The sequence below is a fragment of the Anoplopoma fimbria genome, chromosome 9, assembly GCF_027596085.1.
Source record: "Anoplopoma fimbria isolate UVic2021 breed Golden Eagle Sablefish chromosome 9, Afim_UVic_2022, whole genome shotgun sequence".
NCBI lineage: Eukaryota > Metazoa > Chordata > Actinopteri > Perciformes > Anoplopomatidae > Anoplopoma > Anoplopoma fimbria.
In genome coordinates, this window is record NC_072457.1 from 17,480,434 (window position 1) to 17,499,648 (window position 19,215).

Below are 19,215 nucleotides of genomic sequence, written 5' to 3' on the forward strand. Positions count from 1 at the left end.
TTATCGTGCAGCTAACATCTCTCTCTCAACAGGAGTCCTTATCTGATGAGGATAGATGTATACAAAATTACAAAATAAGTTTTTTTAAGATAGAGACTTAAAGGAGGTGTTGATGGCAATTAAAAATCTCAAAAACAACAAGAGCCCAGGATGTGATGGTATAAAATGTTTGATAAATTACTAACCCCTTTTTTGGTAAAAGTTTTCTCAGAGAGCTTAGATAAAGAAGCTCTTCCAATAACTATGACACAGAGTGTCATCACTTTGATTCCGAAACCAGACAAGGACAGAAACTGTCTAGAAAACTGGCGTCCTATCACACTAAATAACGATTACAAAGTTTTTGCTCTTATCTTTGCTAATAGACTTAAAGAAGTTTTAGATTCTATTATAGATGAATCGCAGTCTGGGTTCATGAGGAAACAGCATATTGCAAATAACATTAGATTAGTACTGGATTTATTGGATTATAATGAATTTATTACCGACAACAGCTTCATTCTGTTTCTTGATTTTTATAAGGCTTTGGATTCGCTTGAACATTGCTTTATTTAGAAAGCTCGAGTTTTGCAAAACTCGAGCTTTTCAACTTCAGTGCAGTGAAGTTGAAATGTTGTACTTCCCCTAGATTCAGTGTGTCACGCGGAATCAAACAAGGATGCCCAATCTCACCCTATTTGTTTTTGATCGCCTCTCAATTCCTAGCTCTGCATGTCTCTAACAGTGCTTTGGAAGGGATAACAATGGCTGAAAGACATACAGTATCATCATCAGTCAACTGGCTGATGACACCACCATTTTCATGTGAAATGCCTCCCAGATTCCTCCTGCTTTGGAGTTGATAAAAGGATTTTCACAAGCTTCAGGTCTCAAATTAAACTTATGTGAACTAATGGCAGTAAAATAATGTGAGGTTTCAACTATATGTGATATCCCTGTGAGGGATCAGGTTAAATACCTGGGAGCAACTATAACTAAAGACCAAAGTATCAGAAGTCCGTTAAATTTTAACCCAGTCATTGAAAAAACACAAAAGAAATTAAACTCTTGGTTACAAAGAGACCTATCCTTGAGAGAAAAATTATTTAAACAACACTTTCAAAATCAACTAGCTAAAACAATTAATTAATAATCCAACATGGCTATGGAATTTCATTCCAAATGATATTTTCTCTAAAATTGGTGGCCTGAACTTTCTTTTACTATGCAATTATAATATCAGCAAAATCCCAATCAAACTGTCAAACTTTCACAAGCAGATGCTTTTGGCCTGGTGTCTCTTATTTAAACATAACTTCTCACCTCATAGATATTACATATGGCATAATAAGGAAATTCTCTACAAAAACAAATCTTTATCTTTCGAAAACTGGTTCAGAAATAATATTTTTCTTGTTGGCCAACTCTTTGACCCAAATGGTAGACTATACAGTTATTCAGATTTTTTGCGGAAGTTTCAAATTCCTGTTTCGGTTAAGGAATACGCAATTGTCTTCTATGCAATTCCTTCTGGAATCAGAATGCTGCTGGGGGGCCACTGACTCACAATATTGACTTATCTAATACTGCTGTGGGGAATTTATGCTTTTATACAGAGCACCAACCTAACAATAGAACAATTAGGGCGTTATTCCAAAAAGAGATCGTTAGTATTCCTTATATAATTCCATATTGGAACAGCTTAATAGAGAATGTGCCTTGGAGGAAAGTTTGGTCTTTGCCATTTAAATATGTGCTTACTAATAAAGTGAGAGAAGTTACTTTTAAATTAATCCACAGATTCTACCCAACAAGGTCTGTACTTAAGAGGTACACTCAAAAAAAAAAAAATCGTTGGATTGTGCCATATATTTCCATCTAATCGGATCAAGTAAAATCAGTATGTCTTACTTATGTCATTTGAACACGATATAGACTTGTAGGTATAATGTAATTCAACCACTTCAATTTAATTTATTTGCCATCCATTCGATTGAAATGTTTTTCCTACTTTAGTGTAGTCAATTTTATTTAAGTTCAATTTACACTGGTCAAACAGTTTAAACCAACACAGTTCAATCTTGTTGGATGAACTAGTACAAGTATTGTCTGTGTTATTAATGTCAGTCGTGTTCAATGAACTAATGTGGTTTATGATAATTAAACTAATGTGAATCTTCATTCAATTATTGTTGTTTTCATTGTTAGTACTAGTGACTATTAATTTAAATTATTTAACCAAATGTCCATTAATATACATAAAAAGGACAACAAAATTCCAAACAATTTCACATTCATTATTTTCTGGCTTTACATACAGCTACCAAGATTTTTGCAATACTTATCTCAAAAACATGTTTTTTAAGTGCAAAAATGCAAGAAAACTGGAACTGACAGAGTATTATTGGCTGTTATATAAACAATGTAATCCAGAAAGATGTTTGCATGACTGCAACAATATGCCACTCTGTAGTTTTTTAAAAACACTGTTTTTAACACTCCAAACACTCAATTAAGAATATACTTGTCCACTGCAAAAAAACATAAAAAATGAGAAGTAATGAAGAATGACTGACATTGCTTGCACAATCATTCAGTTATTGTGATGGTATTTCAAAAATCCCTGTAAATACAATAACTTTTACCAAACCATTAGAATTATATTTAACATTTTAAATGAAAACGTCAATTGCGCCCTTTACCGTAATGCAGCAGTCGTACTCTCTTAGACAATGTTTTTAGTATGACATCGAACATGTCATAAATGTGTACATGTAATGTACTAAATACAACTAACCTATAATAAGGACTCCATCAACAAACAATTAACATTTTATTAACATTTCAAATGAAAACATTACTCAATTCCTGACGTTGAGTGCAAGTACGTCTCCACTCAAAAAAAGCATTTTTTGGTACATAAGCCCCAGCCAAAACTGTAGACCTAGTAAAATCAGTGTGCATGCATGTTCAAAAACAAGGCTGTGTGACAGCTCCACCCACACATTAACATAGGAGACTTTGCTCAGTAAAATGAGACCAAGATTGTTGTTGCATAGGTTGTAAAGTATCAAATTTAAAACATTCAAACTTCAAAACAAAATAATCTGCATTGCAGCGACATATGCTTTGGTTCCATCAGCCTTTTACAAGCTCACTCCAGAAGCGTTTTTTTCAGAAGCGTTTTCTTTTCAGAAATTGTGCTTTGAGGACCACCTCTGCCCATCCAGACCTTGAAAATGTATTTGAGCTCTGGTGGGTAACTTAGGTTCAAACAGTATATCAGTCCAAATAACAGAGCACAGGCAACCTCAATGCTCCCCAACCCACTGAGAACAGCGTCACCTGCAATCAGGACACCGATGTCCTCTGGGTTCTCTCCAGGTTCCGAACCCTCCTTCTGTATGACATACACTCCCATCACGGTTTGCGCCATCAAACTGGCCTCAGGCCCACTGGCCTCAGTGTCTGTGTTCTGTGGAGTACAATATAACAAATACACTTTCTCAGTCTAGATAAGGTGGCAAGAGATTGAGTCAACACAAAGTTAAATATGCTGTTTGCAATGTGAGGTTCTGGAAAACCTCTTAGAATTAATCCGTCAACATGTCTAAGTCAACAATATGTTCTAATATTTCTTGAATCATCAATGAAGGCTTATTTTAATCTCAAGTCTGTGTTCAACTAGAGTTAATTAAATTATTTATCTCCATGACACTTGCCCAGCGCGATACAAAATATGTTAAACATGGATAATAACATTGTTTTGAGTTGCCAACTTGAGCAAATGCGAAATTCTATGTCTCTAGTTTTCAACCTCACAGACATTTGAGAATTTGCAGATGAAGAAAAACCTGGAAAAAGTACAGTGTTCTACAGTGAACATATCAAGCAAACAAACATATGCTTTCTCTATATGGCTACTTTGTAACACCTTGTGTACTTCACAAGTAACTCACCATGTATTCCTTGACAAGTTTGTCATGGTCTTCGTTCAGGTAGGTGCACAATAGCTTTAGGATGGATGCACGTCTTGTATGTACTGTGTCATCCTGAAGAAACAAAGAAACAGAAACAAACTTCAGTCAGAGATGAGGAAGTCATTTGGTCTAAGTTTTTCTGTGAAGTGAAATCCTGCATACTCCTGGCACTGTTGCCCGCCATATGTACAGAGAAGTATGCACATGCAATTGTCATGGCTTAATATATGTTGTTTAAAAGCATAGGTCTACCCATTTTTAATACAAACCTTAGAGATAGCCACCATGAGATGTTTTATTTTTCTTCCAGCCACTCCACCTTTGCATCGAGCGATCTGCATCAAGTGTGGCGAGTACCGGTCAAGCTCAGCAAAGAATGTAGACAGGAGGGGTACCGTGGATATCCGCACGAACTCTTTATCGATCTGAAAAACATAAACAATGAACGTTTCACTCAACTTTCAGTTTAATCACAAAATGTCCAATGTCATTAAAAGGTGATACAGTCATCTAATAAGTATCACATTATCCATATCCTTGTTTTTTTCGCAAGCACTCGATTTGATTTGTCAATATCTTGCTGTACAAATGTGTGTTCATGCACTTTGGGGCATGACATAAACCTGAGCATGTCAAGGACACACACCTCTTTCCCAGTGAACAGAGCTGGCCATCTGCTTTTGAAGTCTGCAACCATAGGCTGTCCTTGAAGAACTTCTTGCCTTCTGTATGAGAAGGTCTTCTCCATTTTCCCAGTCTCTATTTGGTCATTGTTTCTCTTTGTCGTCTCTGAAAGCAGTGCCATTCTCTCCTTTGCCAAACTGCCACTGGTTTCTTCCTTTGGATGCTGCAGACAGTAGTTGACTTCTGCCCTTCTGGGCTTTTTCACATTCAATGCCGCCAGATGTTGAGGCTTGTTCTTCAGTGAATTTAGCGACAACGTTTATGTTTTAAATAGGACAAAAAATTCCAATGTCTGAATGTTCTTAGGAATTAAAAGTTCATTGTATTCAATATAATTATAAGATCAGAATGTAACGGATTTTACAAGTATAAAAGTACTCTGATCAGGGACAGTACAACTGGAGCAGGTTGAAGGGTATGTAATAATAATGAAAATAACATTTGTTGTATGCATGCATGGTGTATTCATTCAATTCAATTCAATTCAGTTAATTTCGTATAGCCCAGAATCACAAATTACAAATTTGCCTCAGAGGGCTTTACAATCTGTGCACATGCGACATCCTCTGTCCTTCCCTCACATCGGCACAGGAAAAACTCCCCTAAAAAACCCCTTTAACAGGGAGAAAAAAGGAAGAAACCTCTGGGAGAGCGACAGAGGAGGGATCCTTCTCCCAGGATGGACAGAATGCAATAGATGTCATGTGTACAGAATGAATAGCATAACAGAGATACAACACATTCAATGTATATGACATAAATGATTCATATAATACGACTACTTATAATAACAGCAGCAATTATTATAGTATAATTATAATTATGAAAATAGGGATAGTAATGTGATTAATAATAATAATTGAAGTTACTGGAAAAGAGATAAATGATAATAGCAATTAGCCAAACATAGCTGTAAAAAAAATTGCTGCTTTATTGTGTGATGTATTTCTGGTAAAAAGTCATTTAAAACTGTTAATGCAATGATATTGGAAAACAAATCTAGAATTACACTCAAAATGTGAGGACTGTTGATTTTTATTCAAACTTAATGTAGAGGACCATGTAGAATTTTCCATCCTTTAAAAAAAAAAATTGATTTCAAAAATTGTAGTCCATGACTGACTTATGAAGACCAAATACCAAAAGGTAAAGATCCTAAAAGTGTAGTAATGAGACATTACAGAGGCAGAAAAAAGCACATTCTATTACTTTAAACACTGATTTTACCTTGCTAGTTATGCCTGGAAAATACAGTGCCCATCAGTTTACAATAAATTTGTTTAATAAGAGTATAACGTTAGTTCTGTTTCCTATGGTCTATTGCCTTTTTCTACAACTGTGTCTGAGCTGCAGAAATGTATATTTACACCGCATTTCGCTACCTTGCTAACAAATGCAGCTCCAAATCTGTGGTCTGGAGACCTCTGGTTTAACTATTTATTGTGCCTGAAAAAGTGTCCATCACAAAAGCCGGTAACAGTACAGAGACGCCATCACACACCTTGTGTATTTATTTCTACGGCAGCAGACGCAGCTCCACTGATAAGGGTGGCGTTATAACGTGAGCTTATGTGGACTAAGTAAGGCTGTATGGGACAGTAACAAGTGTCATACATAATACAAGCTTTGGCTTGCTGATGCATGCTGGGTACTGTCCAGGTTTCAACCTCTGGTTCTGAGAGTGAAGTCAATGCTTCATGTCTTAAAGCTGCATTCTCTCTCCTGTCCACCAGGGGGCGACTCCTCTGGTTGTATAGAAGTCTATGAGAAAATGACTCTACTTCTCTCTTGATTTATTCCCTCAGTAAACATTGTAAACATGAGTTTATGGTCTCAATCTCTAGTTTCAAGTCTTCTTCAATACAGCATGATGTTCATTTAGTAAATGATGCTCCATTTAGAGTCAAACAGACCATAAAGCAGGGGATGCTTTAGGGCGGGGCTACACACTGATTGACAGGTCTCTATCAGAATGATTGACAGGTCGCGACAACTTATTGCAGATATCTATCCGTATGAATTTTGGCCCGTAAGTAACAAGAAATTTCTGTAAAAAATGAATGAGTTTGCTATCCTGATAAAACACATAATTTAAAATAACGTTAGATTTGTGAGTGAAACAAACAAACTAAGTTAGCTAGTTAGCTAGCAAGCCAAGCTAACGGCCATGTTGGTTACGTACATTGTGGGGAAACGAGAAAATAACTTCACTGAGCAGACAAAGCTACAACAATTTGTGACTTTCTTGGCGTGGAAAAATGTTCTTTTAAATGTACAAACATCATACATGTAATGATGGAAGTATTAAAACAGGATCCAGCAAATACTCCCATGGAGACTATCAATTGTTGTATCAGCCTGAAAGTTACACACCTGAATTACATCCATTTGACACCTTTAAGGCCGATCAGCATTTAGACCACTACTGTGAGTCTAGGTCACTAAAACAGGGTCAGTTTCCTTCTGTGCCTCACTAGTAAACTGCAGGTTAAGGGCATCTTCCCCTCCACTGCCCTGAAACAGCCTGACAGGTACCAACTGTGCTCAGGAATTATGAAGTCGTTCCTACGGCGATGTGAGGATGAAGAAGGAGGATCTGTGAGGACGAAGAGAAAGCTTCGCTGGTGAAGCAGCTCTGCTGGGTGAGATTTCCCCGGGGATACAGCGCTGCCTTTTGATGGTTATCACTTTTATTACCATGTGATGTGACGGAGGCGGCGTGGGTGAAGGTTGATTGATGAACTCGCTTTTTCTGGCTGGAAATTCTACACACAGCTTGGAATCATGGAAAGTTGTTAGGTTTTGAACAAAGCAGGAGAATCTGCTACATATTAAAAACTTGTTTTACTTTTATGTGAAAGTCAGAGTTACTATTTAGTTTTCAGATTTACATTTACAGTTAATAAAAAGGCAATCATTATTTGTAGGACAGGGTGCAAACTCTGTTCTGCTGACATGCTTTATAGGCAATTCATTAGAAAAACATACTAAACAGGAAAATAAATTCAGTTAAAGTTGGATTAAATGTAATATGAAAATGATACAAAAGCTAATAGACAAGAAAAGCTTCATGCAAATAAATGTAAAAAAGTAATTAATTGCCCATAATTTAATAACGTAAGTGAATCAATTAGAGACAAAGGAGGAAAAAAAGAGTTTTACATATATCATTATGATTTAATCTACTCATTTAGACTCCCACAGGATGCATCCTTCAGCCTGTAATTACGATCAATGTATATATAATAACAGGGGGTGGGGGGGTCGTTAGGGGTCAATGCACGGCCACCTCCTCATACAATAACGCCTCTACAACAGGTCACACAGGCTTCACATACTGTTATCCTGTTAAGAAACTTTATATTCACATTTTAGACATTTGAGCGTGTGTTGTCAACCAGAGGGGAACTTTCAATGCAACCAAAAGAAGTGAAAAGATGAAACATTAGCTCTTATGTGTAAGGTGATCCTGTCAAGAGACGTTTTAGTGTTGATGCATATCTTTAGTTGACTTTCAAACTCCTCAAATCAGTGAGGTTCTGTTCATTAAAGGGTATTTTTCACTCATCCGCTGTGTTGAAACTGACCTCAGCCAAGACAGTCAGCTTATTAGTCAGCTTCATGTATCAATGTATTGATTAGTGGAGATTAATCAATACCAGATAGTGATTGTCTTTGCACTAATTGCTTCTAATAATACAAATGAAGAGAAATTTAGTTTGTACGGATCAAAAAGTTATTTTAATCTGTACTTACATGGTATTGGTGTGGAACTGTATTTTCATATTTTGATGTTGCACTCAATTTAACTCCAACATAAATATTACATAACACACACATCACCTCGATTACTTACAGTCAAGAAATCAAGCTAGCTGGTTGGCGCTAGCGCAAGCTAATGTTGCTAGCTATGACCTTACTAATCGCAACGTAAAGTCAGCTAGTTAGATAAAAATACATTCGTTACCTTAGTTACATGATGGTTTCCTTAAAAATCCTACTCATATTATTAAAGAAAGTATTTGCCATTTTTTATTTTAATTAATGAATCAACCCCCATGTGATCATATTGCCAGTTAAGAACATTCTATATCCTTATAATAAGAAAAGCAGAGGCTTATTGTGAATGCTCAAAATATGACATTAAATACATCAAAACCTTTTGATTTCCTCCCAACGGTAAAATGATTTTTGGCACCATTCAAAGGTTAGCAAGGCCACAACCAAGAAAAGAGGTGGGATGAAGTTTGGTTTCATCTAGTAGGAACCTTTTCTCATAAACAAAATAAATATAATATATAAATATGTGCAATCCACTGTATGATACCAAAATGATTCTGTCTGTATATATAATATTTTAGTTGTTGGGATACTTTCTTTACCTATTTAATATTCTTTACAGTGTTATTACTTATTTATAATACTTGTTTTGATCTTGCTTTTTACTTTGTCTCTAGTTTGTTTCCTCTCTGCTGCTGTAATCCTGCAAATGTCCCCGCTGTGAGACTAATAAAGGATTATCTTATTTTATCTTAAACTGAAAACGTTTGATGATGTTGCATCATGATGTTGCAGATGTTGGCTCTGGACCTTTCATTCTTCTGAACAGAATTTGGTATAAAACTAGCTGGGCGGCCGTATTAGAGTTTTATAGCTCTTAGGCAACAAGCTTGTTCTTTTTCTAAATGTACATCTTCTCATTTTGACACAGAAATGAAAAATTAATCGCTTCTGGTGAGCTAACCGTCTCTCTCAACACAACAGCTTATTCTAAAGATTTTGGAGGCTTATTGTTACATTTTGTAAAAAAGATAACACCTTTCCATGCATCAAAAGTTTATTAGTCACTACATTTAGACAGATTGTTTCCTTATTGGCACTGTTTTTATGATAGCCTTGCAATTATTAAATTGAATAAACTTAAACTTGTTTGTTCCTGAATTTCTATGTTGGTAAACAACGCCTATTCAGTCAAATTTAAGATAAAGTTGAAAGTCCTCTCAATGGTTTTTTTGATTAAATAATATTTCCATCAATATGTGGTAATGTGGTGAAACCTTAAAAACTGAATATATTCACTGTGTGTTGAATGCATTTCTTCCTCAAACAACATTCTGTATAGTTTCATACTCGTACTACCAGACTGTTTAGTATGCCAGAAAAACATTGAGTACTTCTACAAAAGTAAAGACTTTTTATTATTATTGTTTTTATTTATTATACATGTGTCTCAGCTGTTTACATTGAAGACAACCAAACTAAACTAAACTTTTAGAGCACAAAAACATCTGCTCTCCAGCACCACCAGCTATGAAAGCTTCACCAAAGCTACCTCTATCACAGTAACCTCACGTGGAAACAAATCCACATTATTAGACTTTTCCTTTTTGAAATGAAGTCTTTTTCTTCCGCTCATCATAATTTGCACACAGTGAGCCTCCAGTGAAGCTGTTTGCAGGAGATCTGTGACACATCTGCAAAGCTTCTATTAATTCCCTGTCGTGTCGGCGTTCCAGGGATTTAATCTTTTTCTGCTGTTGCAGTAATTAAAAAATCTTTTTCATAACGTTGTGCATCAGGTGGAGGCTGTGAATCCTGAAGCCAGGTGGTTGTAATTAGAGATCGTCCTGTCGTCCCCCCCCCCACACACCTAAAGCCGGACATCGACTCCCTCCACCCAGCCTGACCTCCCTTAGGGTGGGGGAGCCGACAAAAAAGTTTGGGCCTCCTGAACGCACCATCAGCTCCACCACAACAACAAAGCAGAGTCCTGAGCCTCCTGATGCCTCTTGTCACTGAATACAATGCACCAGATGAAACTTGAGATTTCACAGCACTTCTTTTTTTTGTAATCAGCATGCGGAGACTTATGAAATCCAATTGTGTCGTTTATGCACTTGAGGCATCGTTAAGGAGAGCGCTGCTGTCACTCCAATCTCTTTTCCATTTTTGCACAACGTTGACTCAGTTTTTACTGCACGCTGCAAGATTTCTATTTTTCACTCAGCCTCTCGTTAGTACGTGACAAAAAGTCAGTTATGACAAACACAAAATGTGTTTTTATCAGATATCTGACATGCATATGTTTCTGTTTCTAATATTTATGTATCTATCTGCTGTATGTGTGACCTTTCTCTGACCTCCCTGTGGAGGGAGGGAGAGAAAACAAATATCCCCCGTGAGGATTCTCACATCTCTCTGTCTCTGTACTGTATCTACAGTATCTGTCTGTCTCTCTGTCTGTATATTTGACTCTCTGTCTCTCTCTCTGTCTGTAGAGAGCTCGGCCCTCAGCAGGTAGCCGGGGGCCGAGCCAGTGGAAGATCCAGGTCTGTCGATACCAGAACAAGACCTTCCTCTGGCTCCTGGAGAACGACGGACGGAGGACGGTTTGAGGATCCACAACCAGAAACCAACCTGAGGACAGAAGCTGTGTGAGAGGAGACCAACCAACACAGAGTCTACAGCTGCAGCTTCATGTCTTCACCATGTTGTTCTGCTGCATCTCAACTATTCAACACTTTAAATAAAGAACCCTGAACCTCTTTAAGGTCAAAACCCAACCAGCTTCATTCCACCTCATCAGGACTGAAGAGGACCAGAGGGACGTCTAGTCCTCCTCATTCACACTCATTCTAGAGTGGAGACGTGTGTGTTAAACAACCTGGACTGTTGTTATTCTATTGAATAAACTCAGTTCTCTAGTTTCACATTATAGTGTTTTCTTCCTGCTTCCTACTTCCTGTTTTCATTCAAAAACATTGGTGCAGTTTCACAAACTCACCAGCAGGTGTCGCTATATGACCGGTCTGTGGAGTGAGGGCCACTGTGGTCGCTGTGGTCTGACTGCAGAACCTGGAGGAAAACACACAAAGTAGTGCATTAAACAGGAGACTCAGCTTGTTGTTTATATGTGTGTGTGTCCTTCATATGCATTGTTGTGTTGTTTAACAATAATTCATCGACCACACATGTGGTTAATGTATGCGCGGAACTCGCCAAATCCTATTCTGTCAATGAAATCTCACAATATCATTTTGTTTTACTTTTTCATAAAGAATTCTAACTTCGAAAAACATGAATTGGGATTTTTTTAAATCTTGACTTAAGTAAATTCTGCATGCAACAAACACACCAGTCTTCTCTTATTTCAATGATAACTTCACCTTTAGAACCGGTATTACCGCTGCTATCGATGCAGTTTCACAGACTCACCACCAGGTGTCTCCCTGTGACTGCTCTATGACGTCACGGGGTGCTCTGACTGCAGAACATGAAGGGAAACACAAAACATACTGTATGGAACACGTGTCAACAACAACAACAACAGGATTCATTCATATACATTTAAATGTCCTTGACCTGAATTGTTGTATAGTTTAACAATAATTCAACAACGAAACATGCCGGTGTGTTGTATGCTGGGAAATCGCCAAACCATACTTCATTAAAGAAATCTTACAATTTACATGTGTTTTGCTTTTTCATGAGGATTTCTCACCTCGACCACCATGAATTGGGATTTTAATAAATCCGGAGTTCAGACTAAGACATTCAGCAAACAATCAACACACAACTGAGCTTTACTTTGAAACAAACCGGAACTTTAAGCATCCGCCATTACCACTGTTACCTACAACCTATCTAAACACACAGCGGAGGGATATCCAGCAACACTGCACGTCAACATGTCATGAGAGTTGAAATCGCTCTAAAATAAAGCGTCTCTGTGATGACGTATTACTGAACCGTGGACATGGGGCGTCCTGAGCGGAGACTCTGGAGTCCACTTCCACCATGACGTCATCAGGCCCGTTGATGGCTGCTGAAAGTCGGCCTTCACCCCCCACCGATCAGAGAAGACGGTCCACCAATAACACTGCCCGATCATTCAATTAACAACTGCCCATCATCATGAAGCTGTGATGTCAGGCTGTTCAGTAGTAAATACCCTTATTAATGAATACAGAATATAACCAGTTGTTTAACCTCTGAATGAGAAAGAAACGTTTCCTTTTTCATTTTACAGTGAAAAATACACATCGACCAACATCAGTGTAAACTGGCCATAAATACATCAGTGTTCATGTGAAACGGCCTTTTCAAAAAGTCTGTTTTTACTTTAATAAGTGTTTTATTAAAAATACTAATAATAACTAATAAAAGAAGTTGACCTCAATTTCACGGGAATTCGATGTGAATTTAAAGAATTTATGAATACTCTTAAAGTTATTGACACTAATAAACAGTAATACATCTGTCAAACTGTATGGTGAACCATTTAGAGAAGTGAATCACGAAACCATACTCCATTAATAAAATCTGACTTTTTATATTTGTTTGCCGTAAAGAGTTTAAATCAAGAGCTCTTATTGTGATTAAAGTAATATTACAACTTTAAGAACCGCTACTACCGCTTCTATCCTACAGTCTGACTAAATACTCAGCTAAAGTCACAGTGAGGGTAAACAAAGCTGTTTATACTTAAATAAGTTTCCTATATAATCATTTATCTTACCTTGATCTTTACCAGAAACACAAGAGGAACCAGCCGTCTGCACACTAATACAGAAGAAACTTCAGTCTGGTTTCATTCACGCTGCCTCCACAGGAGTCTGAAGATCAGGAAGTGGATCTGCTGCAGGACTCCTGCTGTAGAACCAGACTGAAGAGGGCTTCAGGGTTCCCTGAACCATTTCACAAGGCGGCTAATAGAAACCATCACCAGATCATCTCAGATAAGTCTTCAAAGTACGACAAGAACCTGCAGCGATGGTCCTCCTCAGCCCCACAGAGGTGGACCGGCCCGGACTAAAGCCCCCCCACACTCACCAGTAAGGCTCCATCCACACTGCTAACTAAACTAACTCAACCGGGGTTTAAAACAAAGGTGAACAAAGGTTGTTCCTTTACAGTTTCTTTGTGAACGTCACAATAGTTGTGCAGAACAAAATAAACATTAATAAAAAAGTAAAGTCCTCCATTTTGTGTCCATCGTCCTCCTCAAAAATCAAACGAAAAAAATAGATTGTGAAAGTTTGGCACACTATATAATAAAAATATAATGATTGTAAAAAAAATGATGAGACATATCACATAAATCTGAGTTAATCTCTCTTATTATTTTTAATATCAAAGTCACATTCATATCTCAGTGTCTCATGATGAGCAGGAAATAAAACCTCTTTGCATTTTCCAAAGAAGAAGACTTCCACTTAGTTATGACTTAATTTATAATCTGATTATTACCAGAATTTATCTGATTATTACCAGAAAACTGTCTGTTACATTCAGCTCATTCACAGAGTTTCATAGTTTATTAAACTGGTTTGTTTTCTTTGAACATAGGAGATGATAGAGATACATACTTCTTCATTTCATCTCTCCGTGTGTGGGTGACATTTGAACTCAGATCTGCTCATGTGAGTTTAAAGTTCTCCTTCTGATGACGCTCAGCTTTGGTTCTGCTCGTTAAATGGTCACATGATGTGCTCTTTTCCAAAAATGATCCGCCTTGACCCGAGGTCAACAACCCTTAAAGTACTTTGTTAAAGTAGTACTAGTACTGAGTTTATCGGTGCAATACGAGTATGTGTGTTTTGTTTGACGCATGTGTTCATATTTTAGTCAGATTGTTTGATTAAAATCACTTTGGTACAAAAGTAATCAAAATGCTTCAGTACAAAATAAACAAAGTTCTTATGAAGTGAGAAAACTCTTTATTTAAATAAGGCTAAATCCTTATTTACAGAATGAAGTCAATTCACAAAGTCAAGAATTAACAAAATCCTATTTATAAAGATAAGTAAAAATCCTTGTTTAGAAAATGAAGTACAATGATGAAATAAGCAAAACCCCTAATTACAATATTCTTATTAATAAGCCAAATCCAGTTTTCCAATCCAATTCCTTAATAACATAGTTTTGTTTATTCATGAAGAATAAAATAAGCAAAATTCTAATGAAAAGGTTAATTTCCTTAATTACAAAATCAATCAAAATGCTTATGATTTAAGCAAAATCCTTTATTATAAAAATGTAAATTCCTTAAAAACAAAATTAAGTAAATTCAGAAAGTACAATAATAAACAAAATTCTAATGAAATAATTCTTCTTAATAATGAAATAAATCAAAAAGCTTATGATAATAGTAAAAGCCTCAACAATTATTAATGAAATTAGCATTCGTAAATGCTTTAATTATAATTTAACAAAATGAAGCAAAGGCTTGTGATTTATGCAAAATCCTTCATTATAGAATTGTTACGAAATATCCAAAATAATTCATTATAAAAAACATAATTACAACATTGTTATGAAATAAGCTAAATCCTTTATCATTAAAAAATTGTAAATTTCCTCAATTACAAAACTAGGAAATATGCTTAAGATTTAATTAAAAGCCTTAATTATAGCATTCATAGAAAATTATCAAAGATCCTTGGTTATAAAAACATCAAAAATATAATAATTACAATGTTCTTATGAAGAAAGCAAAATCCTTAATTATAACAAATAAGCAAAATCCTTAATAACAACACTTATGAAATAAGAAAAGCCTTAACTATAAAAAAAAAGATTAAATTCCGTGATTACAAAATTGATGAAGTACAAAAATAAGAAAAATTATTTTGAAAAAAGTGAAACCATTAATTATAAAAAAAAGAGTAAATCCTTAATACCAAAAATAAGTAAAATCATGAAGTACAACAATGAGCTAAATAGTAACATTTCTTAATCCCAGATAAATGATGTGTTAGGGGCCGATCTCAGCGGGACGCATCGTTGTTCATATTTCTATTATTAAGATGATCTTTATCTAAAAGTAGTCCTGATGACTAAATCTTGCTCAGTACAATAAATGTGAACCAAAAGGGAGCGCTAAAGAGAAGTCATGAGTTCATTATATATTTTAAACTCACAAACACCATCAGATTGTCATCATGGCACCAGATGTGGTTCATCAAGATCTACACATCCAACAGTAGGTGGGTCTGAAACAAGGTTTCCTTTGATCTCAGGATTCAACTGTTCAAATGTCACTAAATGTGATTTGAACATTGAGAATTGTAACACAGAATGTAGAAGATGTATGTCAATGTTAAACGTTGTTTATACTTAATATATAACATTAACATTGTTCCTGGTAGTCTTTGGTTTCTAAGACGCCGGCTGCTTGGACTCTGGTAAACCTGCTCTCAAGTCTAGTTCTAAATTAACCTTTATATCAGGGAGGTGTTTCTAAAGACTCACGTCTTCAGCAGGAACCAATGGGCTTTGAGCTGAGAACCAGGAAGTCAGAAGAGAGTAACAAAGACAGGCTCTAATAATGTAATATGATATTCTTCTTGTTTAAAGGGAACATGGTATAAAGTCAGCTGATGGTGGCTGTGTGTTAGAAATCCATCTGGATGTGAGATGAGCTCCTTGGAGGAGCTACTCTGCTCCCTGAGCTCCTTCTTCTTCAGCTGCAGGAACACCCAGGTTAAACTCATCCAGCTCAATGTTCTCCCGTCTGCCCGGCTTCCTCCCCCTTCTGGCCTGGAGAGACATGATAGCACAGTCCTGTGTTCAGTTCACAAACGCAGAGCGAGAGCTTCATTCCAGTCGCTGGTCTAAACAACAGACGTGTGTCAGTACCTTATAGTAGAAGTAGAGGGCAACGTTCTCCAACAGCAGAATCAGCGGCAGGAGGACCGCTTTGATGATAAGAGGTGTTGGATCTGATCAAACACATGGACAGTCATCACATCACACAACATCATGAGTCCAACAGCTCCCATTGAAGCTGGAATCTAGAACCACTGAAACTATTACTCTTCATGTTCACTTCATATTCACTGTTTGAACCGTAGACGGTATGTAAGAAGTGGACGTAGTCGTCGTGATGTCACTCATTGGCCGTCGCCATCTTGTTTTTGAGGAAGTGACCATATATGGACTGAGGAGGAGTGACGTAGAGACGGCGTATACGTCTCTGGTGTCGACCTGTCAATCAGTGTGTAGCCCCACCCTAAAGCATCCCCTGCTTTATGGTCTGTTTGACTCTAAATGGAGCATCATTTACTAAATGAACATCATGCTGTATTGAAGAAGACTTGTAACTAGAGATTACGCTGTGATTGGCCAGTCAGTGTTAGAGGGGCGGGGCTTAGTTTAGAATCAAATAAAGCATAGTAGCTATCATGAGCAGTAACAACCTAACTACTGTCTCAACGTTTGGTTACCAGGATAACCCTGGTTCTCTGAGTGAGGTATCAGAGCACACCACCCTTCTTGCTTCTGATTGGTAGATAGTTAGCGGCTAAGTGGTTTAATGAGCGATGTGGTGGATGTGGAGCTTCTGTGATTGGTGGAGTCAGAAGGTGCTTCTCATAGTGAAGCGCCTCCCTCAGTTCTCAGAGAACCAGAGTTATCCTGGTAACCAAACATGCTCTGTCCTACAGTTTATTCTTTCATGTTGCCGTTTATAGACTTGGTTCAGGTTTGGTTACTATATGACATTTGTAACACAATGACACAGTGTCATTCCAGAAACAACAACATGCATGGATGCGTGGTCAGCTGATCATTTTCAGTCAGATTGGACCAATCATCTTCTCCAAACCTGCATGTAAACAGTCAGCTTACCTGGGACAGTGAGAGAGAGCAGACGGCTCTCAGAGGAGAAGTTATGAGAGAAAACGTAGACGTGATAAACACAGCTGTAGCTTCCTTGGTGGGCGGGCTCTGCAGCAGGAAACAGGAAGTGGGCAGAGTGATTGACAGCTGGCTGGGTGTAGTTGTGTGCTGAGTTGGAGGAGGTGAAGGTGAGCTGGAAGGAGCCTCCTGGGTACTGTGGCTGGATGGAGCAGCAGATGGTGAAGGTGGAGCCCCTCAGCACCTGAGCCCCCTGCTGCTGGGCCTCGGAGACCCCATCAGTGGAGGAGGACACAGAGATGTTTGGTTGAAGGAGCAGGTCTTGGATTATTTCTATTTCTGATTTGTATTATTCTACATTCACCAGAGGGGTATTTAATGATCTATTTTATATCGTAGAACAAATCATTCAAATGTCTTCAGCTTGAGTTAAACACAGACCTGATTTCAGACATCTGACCAAAAAACATCAGAAAACACATTAACTATGTGATGAGGAAACACAAAGTGTAAAAATGACTCATTCCTGTAGCACTGTATAATACTACTACTAATAATAATAATAATAACAACAATAACAAATATTATAATGACAATAATAATAATAACAATAACAATAATAATAATAACAATGACAATAATAATAATAATAATAATAATAATAATAATAATAATAATAATAATAACAACATATTCCATCTTTGTTCATCATCTATGACAGAGATGATGTCATAGATGATGTCACTGATGGGTTTACCTGAGCAGGTGAGATCCAGGATGGAGGAAGAGGGATGTGCTCGCCAACAGGCTTAAAAACTTTCTGGAGTTGATAATCCACAGAGACCAGTCTTACTGCGTACCGACAGATCCATCATGGATAATATTTTTCTCATAAGAGACTTGTTGGATCTTTGCAAACTGTACAACATTGATGTTGGTGTTATATCTTTAGATCAGGAGAAGGCGTTTTTACAGGGTTAACCATGGTTTTCTTTTTTCCACTTTGAGAGCATTTGGTTTTGGTGAAGGTATTGTGTCACTGTTGGGTTTGATGTACAGGGAAGCTACTTGTCTGGTGAAGGTGGGGAGCGGGCTGAGCTGTCCAGTTCAGGTCCAAAGAGGCATCAGACAGGGATGTCCTATCTCTGGACAGCTATATTCTATTGCTTTTGAGCCTCTTTTGAACAGGTTAAGATCTCGTCTATCAGGACTTATGTTACCTGATGTTGCCTCAGCGACCCTCGCTGGTGGTGTCAGAATATGCTGATGACATTTATGTGTTCGTCAGAGACCAGAGGGACAGGTAGTAGTTTAGTTTTGTTTGAAAGGGCATCTCAGCAAAAGTGAACTGGGAGAAAAGTGAAGCTTTGCAGGTTGGGCAGTGGGCAGACAAAGAAACCCCAAAGCTACCAGGAAACCTCAGATGGGGAAGGCAGGGCATAATGATTTGGGGTGTTTTTCTGGGAACAGAGGAGTTTCAGAGGAAGAACTGGGAGGGTGTTATGGAGACACTGTGTACCCGACTGTCTAAATGGAAATGGCTGCTACCTCAGCGTTCTTATAGGGAGAGGGTCCTAATTGTCAATAACTTGGTTGCCTCGACCCTTTGGCACAGACTGCAGGCAACTTCCTTTCAGGACTGGCCAAACTAGCGATTTGAAAACCGTGTGAGGGGTGAAGGGTCAGAGGACGTGTGTTTGATGCTGACGGGGCTGCTGGCAGCTCGGGTCAGGGTGGAGTTTGGTTTGTACAGACTGACAAAAAAGACTGAAGTGTTTGTGAACATTTGGGGTATGAAGGACGTTCTGTGTTCAGTCAGAGAGAACTCTCCGGTCCTGAACTTTTGATTTGTTTTTTTTCCTTATTATTATATATATTGTATATTATATTTTGTTTTAGTTTTTTGCTTAAATTAGTTTTGTTGTAATTTTTG

General features: G+C 37.5%; 1 protein-coding gene across 1 annotated transcript in view; it reads left to right on the forward strand.

Moving 5' to 3' along the window:
• The window catches only part of LOC129096520 (ribonuclease inhibitor-like), a 108,829-nt gene that overhangs the window by 88,307 nt on the left and 1,307 nt on the right, over positions 1 to 19,215 (forward strand). The gene's annotated exons all lie outside the window — the stretch shown is intronic.